Here is a 15,608-nt window from a genome sequence, read left to right on the forward strand (position 1 = left end):
TGACCACTCTTTCAGAGAAAAAATGTTTCCTCAGGTCTAATCTAAATCTTCCCCAGCACAACTTGTGGCCATTCCCTCTCGTCCTGTCATTATTTATCAGGGAGAAGAGGCCCACCCCCTCCTCACCACAACCTCCCTTCAGGAAGTGGTAGAGTGCAATAAGGTCTCCTCTGAGCCTCCTCTTCTCCAGACTAAACAATCCCAGCTCCCTCAGCCGCTCCTCATAAGACTTGTGCTCCAGACCCCTCACCAGTTTTGTTGCCCTTCTCTGAACACGCTCCAGGGCCTCAATGTCCTTCTTGTAGTGAGGGGCCCAAAACTGAACACAGTACTCGAGGTGCGGCCGTACCAGAGCTGAGTACAGGGGGATGATCACCTCCCTGCTCCTGCTGGCTACACTATTTCTAATACAGGCCAGGATGCTGTTGGCCCTCTTGGCCACCTGGGCACACTGCCGGCTCATGTTAAACTGAGTATCAACCAACACTCCCAGGTCCTTTTCCTCTATACATTCTTCAAGCCATTCTGCCCCAAGCCTATAGCATTGCATGGGGTTATTGTGGGCAAAGTGCAGGACCCGGCACTTGGTCTTACTGAACCTCATCCCATTGAGCTCAGCCCAGCTGCTCAGCCTATCCAGATCCCTCTGAAGGGCCTCCCTACCCTCAGGCAGTTTGACACATCCTCCCAACTTGGTGTCATCTGCAAACTTACTGAGGGTACACTCAATTCTCTCACCTAGGTCATCAATAAAGATATTAAACAAGACAGGCCCCAAAACTGACCCTTGGGGGACACCACTCGTAACAGGACGCCAGCTGGACTTAACTCCATTAACCACTACCTTCTGGGCACGGCCCTCCAGCCAGTTCTTCACCCAGAGAAGAGTGAACCTGTCCACACCACGGGCTGACAGTTTCCTCAGGAGAATACTGTGGGAGACCATGTCGAAGGCCTTGCTGAAGTCCAGATAGACTACATCAACAGCCTTTCCCTCATCAGTCATAGAAGGAGATGAGGTTGGACGAGCACGACCTGCCCTTTGTGAGCCTGTGCTGGCTGGGTCTGATCCCCTGGTTGCCATGCACGTGTCGTGTGATCTCCCTCAAGATCATCTGCTCCATAACTTTCCCTGACACCGAGGTCAGGCTGACAGGCCTGTAGTTCCCCGGGTCTTCCTTACGGCCTTTCTTGTAGATGGGAGTCACATCGGCAAGCCTCCAATCTTGTGGAACCTCTCCACATAACCAGGAATGCTGATAGATGGCAGAAAGTGGCTCGGCAATCACCTCTGCTAGCTCCCTCAGCACCCTTGGGTGGATCCCATCTGGCCCCATGGACTTGTGGCAGTTCAGATGGAGAAGATATCTGACTGTCTCTGCTTGGATCACAGGGGGTGCATGCGCCCCGTCCCGGACTTCCAGGTCAGGGCAAGTACCCTGTGGACAACTGCTCTGTCTGTTGAAGACAGATGTGAAGAAGGCATTGAGAACCTCAGCCTTTTCGTTATCATCTGTGGTTACATTCCCTGCCTCATCAAGTAAAGGAGAGAAATTTTCCTTAGTTTTTCTCTTGCTGTTAATATATTTGTAAAAGGGTTTCCTGTTCTCCTTTACAGCAGTAGCCAGTCTAAGTTCAAGCTGGGCTTTAGCATTTCTATCTTTCTGCCTGCAGATCTTGGCCAGTTCTCTGTAGTCTCTCCAAGTAGCCTGACCCATCTTCCATAGGACATAGACTCTCTTTTTCTCTCGGAGTCTGAACAAAAGATCCTGGTTCATCCACACTGGTCTTTTTCTCCTCCAGCTCAACTTACGGAACTCCAGGACAGCCTGCTCCTGTGCCTTTAAGATTTCCATCTTGAGGAGCATCCAGGCAACATGGACCCCTTTACCCCTCAGGAGCAAGTCCCAAGGGACCCTTGCAACAAGCATCCTGAACAGGTCAAAGTCTGCCCTCCGGAAGTCCAAGGTAGCAGTTTTGCTGGTCACTCTATTGACATCACCAAGAATTGCAAACTCCACCATTTCATGGTCACTCTGGCCAAGACAATCTCCAACCTTCACATCTCCTACTAGTCCTTCCCTGTTAGTGAAGAGTAGGTTTAGCAAGGCATCTCCCCTGGTAGGCTCTTGCACCAGCTGTGTCACGAAGCAATCATCCACACATTCTAGAAATCTCAAGGACTGCTTCCTCTGCACAGTATTATATTTCCAGTATATGTCATGGAAGTTGAAGTCCCCCATAAGAACGAGTGCTGGCCATTGTGCAACATCTACAAGTTGTTTATAGAACACCTCGTCTATTTCTTCATCCTGACTAGGTGGTCTATAACAGACCCCCACCATGATGTCACTCCTAAAGACCATCCCCCTGATCCTTATCCATAGAGACTCTACTTTATCATTTCCAACCTCAAGCTCTTCAACATCAAAACATTCTTTGATATAGAGAGCTATGCCACCACCCTTTCTTCCCTGTCTATCCCTTCTGAAGAGCTTGTAGCCATCAATCCCAGTATTCCAGTCATGGGAGAGGTCCCACCATGTTTCTGTAATAGCCACAAGGTCATAGTTAGCCTGCCTCACAATGGCTTCAAGCTCTTCTTGTTTATTGCCCATGCTGCGTGCATTGGTATAGATGCACTTCAGCTGAGATATCTGCCTCACCCCTTTTCTCCAGCACAGCCTCCTTAGGCTCTTTACCGTCACAGCTAGTTTAAAGCTCTCTCAATGAGTCCAGCTAGCTCCTGTGCTAGGATTTGTTTCCCCCTTTGAGACAGGTGCATCCCATCAACAGATAACAGGCCAGGAGCTGAGGAAACTGCCCCATGGTCAAAAAACCCAAAGTGTCTATCTCTACACCAACCTCTCAGCCAATTATTCATCACCTGTGTTTTCCTAGCCCATTCTGTGTCCTTCACCACCCCAGAAGGTATGGAAGCAAACACCACTTGTGTTCCCACCGCTTGAACTAATCGCCCTAAACCCCTGAAATCTCTTTTCATAGTTCACAGACTTCTCTGAGATATTTTATTGCAGTCTGTCTGAACTATGAGTAACGGGTAGTAGTCGGTGGGGCGTATCAAGTCCGGGAGTCTTCTAGCAATGTCCCTGATCCGAGCCCCAGGGAGACAGCACACTTCCCTGCGGTTTGGGTCTGGTCTGCAAATAGGGCCCTCAGTTCCCTTTAGAAGGGAGCCACCCACTACGATCACCTTCCTTTCTTTCTTAGTAGTAGCAGTCTCAATGCACGGAGTTGACTGCCTTGCCATTGGTGACCTCCTGCGGGAATCTTCCTGCACTTCACCCCTTATCACCTCTTCAACATCCAATGCTGCAAATCTATTGCTTAGGGGGATCTGGGGACACAGGGTTAGACAGAGGGGGAGATTGCCCACAGTACCGAGCAGGGTACCGAGCAGGGACTCTCTGCCAGCCCTCACTATCCCTCAGATATCCCCTTTCTGCCCTACGGGGACAGGTCAGGGAGTCCACCACCAACTGCAGGGGATCTCCCCGGTGCCTTTCTCTCTGGCTCTCTAGGGAGCTACTCCACCAGTCAATCTCCCGCTCACAGTCCCTGATGGCCCTCAGTCTCTCAACTTCCTCTTTCAGTTCAGCCACCATGCTAAGCAGATCTTCCACCTGCTCGCACCTTGCACAGGAGAACTGCTTAGCACCCTCATCCAGCAGTAGCAGGCTCTGGCACTCCTTGCAACCAGAGACCTGTGTAGCCACGCTTCTAGGCAGACCTTCTGTCTGGGTCGACACAGCCTTTTTAAGGCAAGCCCTCTGTCTAGTAGAGACCATGGCACAAAAAAGAATAAAAACAAATAAATGAAAATTGAAAGTAAATAAATAAATAAATAATAGTTTATTATAATAATATATATAGATATTTATTTGTTTAGTTGATCACGAGGACTTTATTTTTAGCTGATTAAATTTCTTGTGCAGAAAACATTAGGTGCAATGGATCTCCAATGCTGTGTGGGCCACCTTCCCCAAACAAACCAAAGGAATACAAATTACTTGATAAAAAATCACTGATCCTGAGAAACTAGTCTTGGAAGAACAGATGTTCACAGGCAAAAGGACAACTGAGGGGCAACGTGCTGGCTACCTGAACAGCCCCAGAGGAGCATTGTTATCAAACAACTTTGCATTTTGCAGCCAAGTTGACTTTATCTTTGTTGGGGAAAAAAAAAAACAAACAAAAAAACCCAACATCACCTAGTTGTCTGGACGCAGCAAGTCCTTCTTACAGCAGGAAAGTTAGCTCTCCAAAAGCAAGTTAATTACCAGGCTCCAGGGAACTTTTATCTAAACTACTCCTGAGATGGAAGAGGTTTTATGAACAGGAGACACTGCACTTCTCAACAGCAAGAATCTCAACTCAGAAATAAATCACCAAGAAAGGGGAGAGTTCACTGTTAGGTTGTCATTCCTACAGGAAGAAGGAATACACAGCAAGATACTAATGTTCTTGTAAAGCCTACCTGCTTGATTTTTACAGCAAACAAAGAAGAAAAGAAACAAGAAATTAAATCCCCAAATTCAGCCTGTGCTTAAGAAACACAGAAAACAGCCCTCTGCTATTCCAGTTTATAGATCTAAGACTTGGCTGCCACTGAAATGGACTTCACAGCACCTACAGTTTTCCCAAGGAACAGAAGGGCAAGGTATGGCTGGGAATAACAGAAGACCAGCAGTGACAGTCCTACTGGAACCATGATCCTCATGACACCATTATAACAACAAAGATCAGCATTAGGAGGTAGACATGGAGGAAAAAATAGCCTGAGTAGGTGCAGCAACAGCAGGTTAGAACAGTATGAGAAGCAAATTCCCAGCTAAGAAGATAGGTGAATGACAGGAAAAACTTGTCTGAGAGGACTGTGGGGAAATGCTTTGCAGCAAGTCACTCAAGTGGTGATGAAGGTCTCCATCCTTGGAAATTCTGTCACAACCTGATGAAAAAAGGCCCTATCCTTCTATACCGTGGGTAACAGTCCTGAACAAAGGGCTGGACTGGGGAAAATCAAGGGCCACTAAACCGTATTTAAACCCTACAGCCTGCAATAGAGATCTTTAGAGTGTTCTTTATAACAGCAGTCCTAGGATTCAGAGAAGAGTCAAAATAAGGATAAAATGATGATGCTCAAGTGAAAATCAGGTGAAGAGATTAAAACGAAATACAAAAAAAATGAATGTGCTGCAAGGAGCCTCTCCAAGAACAGAAGACTGCCTGAATAAAAGCATCTCAGCATCTAGGCACACATGCCACTGCCTGGGGATCTGTTGGACAACTTACCTGGAGAGGAAGATCTGTAATCAATGTGACCCTTTGTAAAATCCTGAAACAAATTACTTAATGAATGATATGGCTCCATCACAGGAAATCTGGATGATTTATCAGCAGACCAAGTGAGTGAAATTCCAACACAAAGTTTATACCCTATAGTTCATAAGATAATACAGTGTTCTGAATAACTCTGAAAGTTGTTTTTTGGGAAAATGAAAAGGCTTTGAAACACAGGCCACTGAAAAACCTTAGGAAGAGTCTGCCATGGGTGTTTCTCAGTGGATGATATGAGGGAAGGAGCTGTGGCAAAACAAAAGCTCCAGACCCTCTGACACTATCCTGTCCAGGTCAATAAGATGGCCTGTAAATTCAAGCAGAGTTTCAGAATTACCCATAAGGCCCCCACATTAACATAGGAATGGGCCAAGATCCAAGAGGTACTGCCCAGAAGTAAGTTGATGTGGGAAATAAACAGCCAGAGTTGACGTGAACACAGTGGAAGGTTGAAAAAATGATTCTGCTTTGGTGGCTTGAGATTATTCTAGGGCAAAGAGGCTGTAAAATTAGTCTTTGACTAATGAGTCACAACTCATGCAATAGGTTCTCCTGTATCTGAACAGCCTCTTCACCATCAAACAGTCGCGTGTACAGAAACCGTCCCAAATCCTTGCAAAGTTTTTGACTGCATCCCTGCTCTTGTGCACACAGCCGGACAAGATGTAGTTTCTCAGCAAGAAATGATCTTGCAGTTGACTCTAACAAGAACTGCACAGCTATTAATAGCTGACACATCTCAGCTATTAAGACAGTGCAACCTATCGAGCCTACACAAAGATCCTTGCAGAGAAATCAGGTCAGCATTCCTAGTTCTCTGTTGGAGCTTCCACACAGAATCACAGAACTGTAGGGGCTGGAAGGAACCTCTATAGATCATGGAGTCCAACCCTCTGCCAAAGCAGCTCCCTAGCCCAGGTTGCACAGGTAGGCATCCAGGCGGGTCTGGAACGTCTCCAGAGAAGGAGACTCCACCACCTCTCTGTGCAGCTGTGCCACTGCTCCGTCACTGCACTGGGAAGGAGTTCCCACACACATTTGTGCAGAACTTCCTGTGCTTCAGTTTGTGGCCATTTCCTCCCATTCTGTCACCACACACTGCTGAGAAGTTCAATTCTCTTAAAACAGCTCTGGTCACTGCTCATACTGAACAGACACATTTCTGGGCAGCTCCTCCATCTCAGTCACCACAGACATACTGGGGCAAGCCTGCTGTCTGGTGGAGACCATGGTTAAACCTGCAGTCTCAGAGACTACCAATAAGAGAGCTGCTCTGCTGAACAAAGAGGGACAGCACTTATACACCATGCTGCTCGACCCACCTCCTACACCTGCTGCTGCAGGTACTGTACGGACAGTGTGGGCTGCACTCACACTGTCTTCTCCCCCCTGCTGACAGTAGGCAGCAACACCCTTTTCTAACCTGTTGTGCTATGTGGGATGAAGCTAACTTCCACCCTCCATAGGGCTGCTTTTAGCCTAGCAGCTAGGGGTGCTAGGTTCAAGAGGTGAGCAGTGCCATCTCCACCGCACTAGCAGCCCGCCCACAAACTGCCAGTCCCCGCACAGGCGCAGCACTTTTGCTGGCTTCAAAAAAAGCCCTAAAAAGAGCTTTTTAGTTGGACTTTTTTACTTTAGATCCCTTGCCTTAGAGCTGGTCTCTGCAGCAATGACAACACTCAACAACACTAAATGCTGTATAAATAATGGACTAATACCAAATGCACAAGTGAGCAGTAGCCCAGATACAGAAACTGGGAAGAGCTGGGCTGGGCACACCACTGCTCTGCAGGGTTATCTATACAGAAGCTGACGATCTCAAGTGTCTGATTTGAAAGAACAACACCAAGTTGCCTGCTCCACTCACATAACCATACAGACCACTGGCCTTTCCTCTTTTGCTTTCCACCTCACAGAACGGAAGCATCTTCCTAGCCAGTAAGGCTACCAGCACTACTTCCCAAAACTGGGAAACAGTGGGAAAGCCCACCATGAATTCTCTCCTGTCTTGGGCAAGTCCTGCAGCAGACCAGCCCCCACCTTCTCCATGAGGGTTTTTCAGATCCCAGATGACCCTCATGCACTAATTCAGTAAACCTCACGCCAAACCAATCCACCCAAGCCATGCTGTGCTGACATGGCCAGCAACTAGACACAAGGAAGCAGGTCTCTCACTTCACTAAGGTGAGTCTCCTTGTGTCATCAGAGCTGACTCCATGGAACTGGGAGCTGCAAAAACCTTCCTATAACAATTCTGACTGCAGTTCTGACCTTCTGAATACAACAAGAGCATGGAGCTAATGCAGAGAGCCCACAGACATTACAGAGGGGCTGGAGCACCTCTCCTATGAAAAAAGCCTGAGAGGGCTGTGACAGCCTGGAGAAGAGAAGGTTCAAGGGCAATCTCATCAGTGTCAATAAATATCTGAAAGAAGAGTGCAAAGAAGACAGAGCCAGGCTGCCTTCAGTGCTGCCCAGTACCAGAACAAGAGGCAGTGGTCAAAAACAAAAACACAAGAGGTTCCCTCTGAGTATCAGGAAACACCTTCTTGTGCAGGTGACAGAGTACTGGCACAGGTTCCCTAAAAAAATTTGTGGGGCTTTCTAGAACCCACCTGGCCAAACTTCAACTCCAGAGAAGAATAAGGACACACATTTCCTTAACGAAGGTGGAGGTCTCATAATCATGACTTTACTAAAATTGTACCTTTGGGTCCTGTTTGCTCCTTGACTGCAAAACTTCTCTAGTCCCTTCTGTTTCATAGAACCCACAGGTAGCATATCCGTAATCTGAGAAGTATCTGGAGCTGAGTTCTCCCATCTGAGGTAGAAGATCCCCACACATTGTGGCTCAGTCTAAAGCAACAGTCTCAGCACAGCAGCTGATGCTGAATGCGTGAAAGGATGAAAAAAAGAGTGGTGAAAGGACCACATGTCTTGTGCAGGATAGGACAGGGACCTTCACATCCTGGAGACAGGAGGAAGGCACACAGCCACTGCAGTCCAAGAATCACTTTCTCTCCCCCCCTCCCTCCCTACTCCTTACCAGGCTAACCTAACTGCCAGTGTCACTGGTCACTTCCTGAGAAGAAGAAGAAACGGGAATGGAGGGAGAAACTACAGGCTGTACCAGTGTGCATATGTCTCTAACCACATGGCTGATGGCAAAGAATGTTTAGCGTCATTCTCTTCTTACCCAGCTTTCAAAGACCAAGACTTAGGAGCTTGGATGTCACTCCTCCCTCTTCCAGCAAATTGCATTTAGGGAGGTTTTTATTTGAAGCTCCCGAAAGATATCAGAATGGGACACAGAGCTCTGTGAGCTTTCCTAAGGTCTCAGCTCAGCACTGATTTTAGCAGTTGGTCAAAGCAAGCTCTTCAAGGCTGAAAAATATTTTCTAGATAGCTTTTGCCCACTGAGCTGAGCAGCCCTACCACTGGAAGCATTCTCATTATAGAATATGCTGTACTTTACATGAAACAAAGTAAAATACATTCATTTACCTCATGGTTACTGCTGGCATGAACAGAGAAAGCAATTCCTCTGTCTATGCATGCAGGATAATGAAGGAGACTGAAGGAGATATTGCAAGAATGTATAGCTAGTCATTAAAGGCTCTCTGAAGCCCCTCACAACAGGCATTCCTGGATTCCAGAGGTGAAAGCAGTAGGACACAATATGGATAAAGACTTGATCATGCAAAGAACCTTAACTGCAGAGCAAAGGAGCCCTCCTGCAAGTGTAAGAAGATCCTCACCTCTTAACCAGGCTCCAAAATGCAGCAGGAGGCAGAGAAAGGGAGGTCGTATTTGCAACTCCTCACATCTGCTAAAAGCTGGGGGCATGACTCTGAAAGCTTTCTCTGGTTCAACCCTTTGCAAGCAGTAGGGATTGGGACCAGGGGCCCAGAATAATAGAGATCCAAGGTAGACAGAAAAAGTATCTGCTATGTGTAGCACAGAGTGTAGGCTTTAGTGAAAAAAATGGGTCTGCATGTAGCCTTACTGTTTCAGGGTACACACAGGTTGAGTCATAGATGGAGCAAGCACAGTCAACAATGGCTCAGGCACAACCTACTATTCATCTCTAAGTAAGTCTGTCGTTTCACAAGACCTTCTGTTAAAGATGCAGTCATATTGTCCTTTGCCCCTCTTGGGTCTGATGTTTTAACATAAGCTAAAGAAGCAGAAGCAATTCTGGGAAGTGGCCATCAAGAATGACACTCCTTTTCCAATCAAAAAGTTGCTCAGAAAACCACGGGGGTGCACTGATAGCCTCAAACACATCCTCCTTCACCCTTCTGTGTTTGCTAGACATAAATGTGGAAAGATTTGCATAACTTCTAGAGAAATGGTGGTTAAAGAGAGTGTTCGTATGTCCACCACATGCTCTCAAAAACAGAATTCAGCAACACTGAATGGACTTTCCTCTGCTTTAGCTCTGACTCCTTTATGAGACTCACTTGTGAAATGTGACTGGAAATGCCCAAGATCCTTGCTGGAGGTGAGTTCCTCACAAGGGCTGTGAAGTCTAAAGATGTCTGGAATACACAGTAGCAGTCTCAGAAGACCTATTCTACCCCCTGGGAAATGACAAATAAATCGGTGTATGAAGGTCTGGCGTCCATTCTGTATGACGGAACGGACACATGCTTCACTGTAGCCAACATGTTCCCACTCACCCTGCTGTATCCCACTCAAACCAATTTTGCCTGCACCATGCACAAAATCTGTGAATTCTGGGTGAATTTCTCTTGCCCCTGAACAAAATAAGCACATGATAAAAAACAGACCTGTGTTTGAGGAAACACAGATATTTTAACAGCCTAGCCCAAACCTAAACCTAACTGAGAGCACCTTCTCCCCTGGTGCTTAGTGTTATGTCACAGCAGCAGTGTTGGCTGCTAACTCACAAGATGGTCCACAAACTCACAAGATTGGCAGCAGCTTATTTTGACCTCTCACCATTTTTTATGATCTTGGTGTACATTGCAGGCAGTGCCAGCAGCCAGAGGTACTGCAGACCAGGAAGTTTATTTTCCTCAGACTCTGATGAAACCTGGAAGGAAGACGGTGGGCACCTTATCTCCTGGAAATACCAGGCTCTACACACTGCCACCAGCTGACTTCTAGCTCATACTCCGGTCTTTTTTTGTGTGCTGGCATCTTCAGCCAGTCCCTTCTCTTTCTCAAAAAGAAGAAAATTAATACAGTGAGGAAAAAGATGAGGAGAGGGGTGGGGATGGGAGAATGGACTTGAGCAGAACTGGATCATAAAAAGCATGTGGTGTTGGGAGAAGTGGAGCACAAATGGATGGTGGTCACATCACAGCAGGATGCAGAGGGAATGATGCAGGGATTCCCTCCGCTCACCCGGGCACTGTGCCACCAATCAGCCTGCACTGCAGGGAGCAGGAGGAGCTGCGAACCAGACCTTTGTCCCCTTCACTGTAAGCATACACATCTCCAGTAGGGGCTGTGAGTACCACTGCAGGCTGTGCTCCACCATGCTGCTTCACGGAGTTCAGACTATGTAAAGGCCAGATGTGAGATGGGTCTGTAACCTAAGCAGGATGTTCAGGGGCAGGAAATCCCACTTTGCATGCCCAACTCTGGCATGACACATTCCAGGCGTGCCAGCCTTCTGCTCTTCCCAGACCCAAGGGACTAGCAAGCTCCAAAGCGTATGCCATCTGCTGCCCCACAACTATCACATCACACACACAACATGTAATACCAGATCTCCACACAGGAGAGGAGAGACGACACCAGAAGGCACGTGAGCCAGGACCTTCATTTACTCTTGTGGCTGCCAGACAGGACCTTCATTTTTTGACTGCAGGTGCCTGTCAGCTTCCAGGACCTGCCCACCACAACCAAGGACTAAGCATGCATGTCTGCTTCTGGAGCTGGGACTTTCTTCTTCCATCCACCTTGACCTATCAAAGTGTCAGCAACAATTTTACCATGACTTTATGTGAGGGGAAGGGCTTAGCAACCCCACCACTTACTCATCTGGGTGCTCTCTTGGTATTTTCTTTCATCCAAGGCACAGTTTCCTTCTGTGAATACGCAAGCAGGGGACAAAGCAGCCCAGCTCTGTGCTGGAATACCTGTCTGTTCCCAGAACAGATGCATGATGCCTATGATACACAACAAATGTGCAGGGCAGATCAGGCTGAACTGAGTGCTATATCTATATGGTACAATATTAGATGATTGCTAGAAGTTTGAGCTTGTTTGGATGATGCAGCATCTGAGTTTGAGCCTTTTCCAGTGTCCCCATGAGAACACACTCTATTTCCCTTAGATTGAAAGCTGCATGGAACTGCAAAACAAGATGTGCAGAAGGAAGGCACAACCTGGGTGTAGAGCTGAATGTGGGAGAAATGGGTCTGATGGGATCAGACATTCAGAAGCAGAGGTTACAAAATGCAGTGGAAAAGGAAGTTAGGAGACAGAGGTGCCCTTAAAGCAGCGGATGATGGCATCCAGAGAACTCACAGCAGATAGATGCATAAGTCCAGAGGGCAGAAAAACATCTCATTTTGCTTGGACCACCTGGGTCTCTGCCAGTGTAAATTCTAGGAGGCCTCCAGGCATAGAAAAATTTTCAAGCTAATCAGACTGAGACCACTTGTGAGCTAAGGGCAGCTGGCCTGGACATTTTTTTCAGGGAAGCCTGGCTTCAAGCTGCCCCAAAACAGCCTGAAGCCAGACAGCACAGAAAATGTTTCAGAGCAGCTTGGCGCAAAAATTCTCTGGGGGTGCATTCCGGGGCCTCCAGGCACAGAAAGGCTTTTCCTGAATGGGGTGAGACACAGAGCTGGTGAAGGGTGTTGCTGCTGATAACCTTATGCTATCTCCAGTGTGCCTGCCCAGGCGCAAAGACTGTATCACTGCCAGGAAAAGGCATGCAGACTTTGTTTTACTGCTGTCGTCAAAACAACACTGGCTATTTGAGCCTTCCTCACCACATCCTGCTCTTTACTACCTGCGGAGTGTCACATTAGATCTAAAGTCCCTCACAAGACTATGTGGCAGTCCTGGTGCTGAAGCAGGGCATGTGAAGGCTCCGTGAACTGCAGAAGCAGCACTCAATTCAGCCTGTGCTGACTTTCAAGGCTGGACGCAGCTTGAGAGGTCTAACAGAATGCTGTCCAGTCCCACCTACCTTCAGAAAAGCAAAGGGAGAACAGTGTTCCCTGTTCTGCCACTGATCTCTGGACTGATCCCAGAGCAGCAGCATCATATAAACAAGACTTGCATCCTCTCCCTATCCAAGCACACGTGGAAATCCTTACACCTCTCAGCACACGTCACACCTGGGCTGAGAGCTTTCCAGCCGATCATGTTCAGTATGGACGGTACAACCCCATTGTCAAATAACTGTTTCCTTTTTTCTTGGGCTGAACAATACAAATAGCCACCAATGACATCTCAGATTGATTATCTTTCCTTCACTCTCTGCAGTTTCACCTCAACAAGCCTTCCCTTTTCACGAGACCTGTGCTAAGCACAGCCCACGCTGCACTCCAGCAGCAGAGCCGCCCTGGCACCAGGACAACATGGCTGAAATTAGGGTTAGTCTCCAGAGACCTCACTCCACAGCACTCCTTGGGAAAGCACATGGTGTGACAGTATTCCACAATGCTTTTAAGTGCTGTTTCCTTTTGTTCCTAGGCAGATTTCCAAGCTCTACCTTTCCCTCATTATCCACTCTGAAAAGCACCCGATGCCCAGGTAATTTAGCCAGACAAGTTGGACACTCTTTCCTCCTGTCCCCCTCTCCTGTCAGAAGAATTTACAGTTCTGAATTATTTTTCTGAAGTCCTAATCTGAATGTTAGCAATAATGTGAAAAGCAGGAAACCAACAGAAAAAAATAAATCTATCATTTGTTCCTTCTCTTGCAAGCAGGGTTAAAAAGAGATAAAACAGGGACAAATAAAGGAATGCAAATGATGGTAAGAGGAGATTTTGAAAGCTACTGGGAATATTTCAATGTGCAATGCCATGGAAACTTTTCATTTCCCTTTTCTCTTTCAGAACACTAAACTTGCATGGCATTGGTAATGTCTTACCCCTTTCAACCTCATCATTTTTAGGGAATGTTTCCATAGCCAAAAGATAAATCTTAAGAGCAGCTTTGCAGGCCTCTTGAGAACGCTGTTCACAAGTACCTAAGGAGAGTGCCACAAGAGAATCCGGCTTCCAGCTGCATGCAAATAAACAAACTGAAACTGACAAAAGGACTGATGGCTGAACATCTCCAGCGAAGAGGTTCACACACTTTTCAGCCCTGTTTCAGCCACCCATAAAACAAAACTTTGGCATGCATTCAGCTCCAGGTAATAAAACCAAACAAAGCAAGAAATCACCAGGCTTCCCCAAATCTGCTTAGGTCTATGGTCTTCTCTGGCTGCTTCCCTTCTACTGCCTTCAGCTCATTTTCATTCTGCTTAGCCTTCTCCTGCCAAATCCTCTCTCCTCCTTTCCAGTCATCTTCGCATTTGCCCCTCCCCATCAAAAAAATTAATTATGTAACTTGCTGCCAAAAGACAAGAGATGTCAAGCTGGGAGACACAAAAAAAAGCCCCCTTGCTCTGCCAAGGCTAGTCAGATAATGGCAGTTTGCTAACACACAGGGACAGATGACAAAGCCAGGACATGCATGAAATCAGCTTCACGTGCCCCACACTGCATATCATGCTGAGTATGGGACACAGGAGGGATGCAGCCACTCGTAATATGCCAGGGCTTGGAGAAAGGAAGCAGTTAAATACATGACTTTGAATAAAGTCATTAATATATCATGGAATGCTGCTGGTTTTCTGCCTGAGAGCCAGCTACATGCACTGTAAATTTCATGATGTGACTGTAACAAGCAGGCTGTAGAGAACAGCTCTGCAGAGGTACTCACCCTCCACTCTCTGCACTGTCCCACAGCAGGTTTAGGCTGAAGCCAGAAATCTTCCTGCTCCCATGTGGTCCTTGCTCACACACAAGGTCTGGGTCTCATAGGCCACAAATGAAGGGGTGCTGACCCCTGCTCTGAGCTCCCCTGCAGGTGCCAAGGCACCAGAGAGACCAAGGACTGCCTACTGCTGGGCTCCCTGCTGTCACTGTGCTATCAGGACACAGCCAGGTACAGCCCCACAGATCTGGGGTCAGCAGGGACAGCGTTTCTTGCACCACCCACAGAAAACATCTCTCCCCAGGGTGCTGCACTCCAGCAAAACTCAGAAGCCTTTCAGGAGATACCTAGAATAACCAAACAAGCTAACCAAGTCGCAGGCTCAACCAGCTATGCAGCAATTGTTTTCTCAAAAGCAAGAGAAGGACTGTACAAACATCAGGGCATTATATTTACTCTGAATAACATTACCAACACTTCTCCCACAGAGCAAAGATCTCTCTGCAGCACACGTGTTCCAGTGGACCCTGCCCCTGCTGTTACGCAGCAGCACTCCAAGTGACATACTGGAGAAACAGTGTGTAGAGGAACTTATTTTCTGATGGCTTTACAACTTTCAATCCCACACTATCTATCATGTGTTTCTCACCTCTTCTTCTAGCCCTAAGCCAACAAACCGCTGTTGGCTGCAACCCTGGCAGGAGTGCAGCAATGACTAAGCAAGCAAGCAGCAAGAAAGGTGTCTGCCAGTGCAAGTCTAGAGTGCCAATGTCTAGGAACAGTGCTGGGTTTCAGTTTTCAGTTTTTTGTGTTCTTCTTTGCCACTAGCTTTCATGACAAAAGTGTTCCAGTAGAAAAGGAAGTGGGAAAACATGCCCCTGCTGTTAAATGAAGCACTGTAGGAAGTTTTTGCCAGTAACACACACTCCTCCCTGAAGGGTTTTGGAAGACAGGACAGCATCTCTCATGCAAACACAGATCCAGCTCAGGCACAAGCAGTCAGCCTCCTGGATCATGAGCTGCCCAGCCACCATTCATCCTACCCTGTGCAACCTTTGTTCTCAGGTGATCTCACCAGAGTGGTCAGCTCTGCACAGCTCACCATGCTGTCAGCCTCCACTCCCCCCTTCCACGAGCAGCAGCAACTGGGACAGCATCATCATAAATGTTAGTGAACAGCTCCCCTGCTCCAAGTAAAGCTGTCCCCAGCTACAGCACGGCCATGGCTTTCTCCGTCACTGCCTTGCTGAAGGGAAGGAGCGAGATCACTCCCTCTCCTGGGGCCCCATACCACCTGCTTCTATGTGACTTCCCACACACCCGAGACCTTCAGT

The 15,608-nt window shown here is 47.4% G+C and overlaps 1 protein-coding gene across 3 annotated transcripts in view; it reads right to left on the reverse strand.

The window, feature by feature from the left end:
* Positions 1 to 15,608, reverse strand: part of CORO2A (coronin 2A) — a 52,889-nt gene that overhangs the window by 19,153 nt on the left and 18,128 nt on the right. Inside the window, exon 1 of one of the 3 annotated variants that reach the window (XM_065745630.1) lies at positions 14,281 to 14,724. The exons of the other annotated variants lie outside the window; for them this stretch is intronic. The gene's annotated coding sequence lies outside the window, so the exon portion shown is untranslated. Of the gene's footprint in view, positions 1 to 14,280; positions 14,725 to 15,608 lie in introns of those variants that run through there. 3 annotated transcript variants of the gene reach the window in all.

Source organism: Cyrtonyx montezumae, unplaced genomic scaffold, assembly GCF_038088225.1.
Source record: "Cyrtonyx montezumae isolate F1298 unplaced genomic scaffold, pur_monq_1.0 scaffold_36, whole genome shotgun sequence".
Lineage (NCBI taxonomy): Eukaryota > Metazoa > Chordata > Aves > Galliformes > Odontophoridae > Cyrtonyx > Cyrtonyx montezumae.